The sequence below is a fragment of the Malurus melanocephalus genome, unplaced genomic scaffold (assembly GCF_030028575.1).
Source record: "Malurus melanocephalus ecotype Western Australia unplaced genomic scaffold, MMel_1.1 scaffold_153, whole genome shotgun sequence".
Classification (NCBI taxonomy): domain Eukaryota; kingdom Metazoa; phylum Chordata; class Aves; order Passeriformes; family Maluridae; genus Malurus; species Malurus melanocephalus.
The window spans coordinates 184774-186910 of record NW_026623385.1 but is presented as its reverse complement, the minus strand read 5'-3'; positions in this window follow the sequence as shown (position 1 = coordinate 186910).

Here is a 2137-nt window from a genome sequence, read left to right as displayed (position 1 = left end):
CCAACTTTATCAGCTACTGTATTATCTCAGGKGACAGAAATTTATATAGTGGATCAGAAAATTCAACAGTGCTGATGATCCCTATGAATGTCTCCATAATTAAGTTTCTTTTAAATAAATAAAAAAAGTAAAATAAAATAAAGCAGAAATCAAAACTGGAGAAACTTCACACATGCATGCATATACTCATAAAAATTGTATTTGAAGAATATTCTTAGGCAGGTAAAATTACAATATTTGCAGGTGGGTAAAGCCAGAATCATTACTGTAGCTGTAAATTTAATTCAGCCTCTCTTGTACATTAAAACCATAYATTTGGTGACATTTTTCCACCAAGTCCCATGAAAGTAACCTGATCATATACAAGAGATCAGGTCTAAGGATGAAACATTAAATTTAAAAAGGTCTCCAAGTACATTCTTGTGAGGAATCAGCAAACACGTACTAAGCACTGCTGGTGAAGCACAATCTAATTATATGTTCCTTATTTGCTGAGCGTTAGACTTAAGACATCTGTGGCCTGAGTTTGCAGAGCTGCTGTAAACTGTTGGCTGCACATTAAGTCAATGTGAACCATGCGGAAATATGGAAATCCTATCCAATGCTAGAGACAGACAGGATAAATCCCAAATGCTTCCAGTTACGCAGCATAAAAGCAGTAGTTCTTTAGACAATAACCTCTCTGCCTATCAGTCCCCATCTGTTTGGAAAAGATAAAAAAAAAAAACCTTTTATCATAGTGGTGTCAGAACATTGACATTACTGTTTATGAACCATTCATCTGTGAATATGATAAGCTCYATAGAAAAAATCCATGAGGAAAATCAGGTTGGCCTCTGTGGAGGTAGAGGTTGTTGAGCCAAATGCTACAAAGCCATGCTCATTAGGGCAGCATTGTGAATTCTGCATAAACCCYGTGCTACAGACAACAGGGAAAACAACAAAATTAGAATGGGATTAGAATGCATAAGCAAAATGGACAAAAATGAAGTCTAGTCTGACTCCAGCATTTCCAAAGAAATAAGTTATTTAATTTACAATGTATTAGTGTTATTCTAATGTGAATTTATTTTCTATATATCATCTGTAATGCTATACATCAGAAATGTTCCCTTTTTTGAGAATTATTTATAAAGGCAAGCTACAGTTGAAAGAAACATAATCTTATGGCTCTGCAATGCACGAGTTCTTCATGTATTTATAGAGCTAATATGAGTCTCAAGAGTCAGAGAACCAGAGAGATTCCTGATTGTTAAAAACACCTAAATTATTCTGCTATTAGATGCTGATTCTTTTAATTTCATCAACCTGAATAATTTCAATGGGTATTTCTTATTCCCTGTACTTGCATTTTTTCATTAAATTCAAGTAAATTTCATKAATTTTGCCTAAGAATAGATGTTGAAGCATCTGCCCTGCTCTTAGTGTCTAAATCAAAATAAATTATTTACGAGAGGAATAAAGGCCCAGTACAGACCAAGTTGAATAGCCGTATACTTGTCTCAAAGAATATTTACTCTGATTTTAGGCTTTGGTATTTTCTTTCATATTTATGTGCATTTTATGAATAAGATGTGTGAAGAACTAACATAATACAGATTATCCTGTCTAGCAAGACAAAATTTGCTACAGAATCTTCAGCTCAACAGAGAACGCSCAATATAATTTTGGTAGAAGAGTTTGGTTCCTTCTTCCCTGTTTTTGTTCTCTTTTTTGTTCTGTGATATTTCATCAAGAGTGGTACAGCAAAAACAGGTTAAGGATATTCAGCAGTCCCAAGGGCAAGGATCAGGCATTTGCAAAGAAGTGTGGGTTTTTATGTTATCACATAGGTTTTAGTGTCCCGGAGAGTGTGTACTAAAAAAAAAAAAAAAAAAAAAAAAATCAAACAAAAAAAAGCTCATTTACAGCTACTGAATACTCAGAAACAGTATGAAGTTGGAGAGACATAATCTATGTTCATCAAAATGCATCTGTAAATCATGCATATAATCAAACAACATGAGCTCTGCTGTCTGGTGCCCTTATCAAAGGAATACTCCTTGTGAATCTGAAATACATAATTCCCACAATAGCTTTTCTAGTTAAACAAACCACTTAACATTTTTAACAGAGTACTTGCATTGTGCTCTAAATC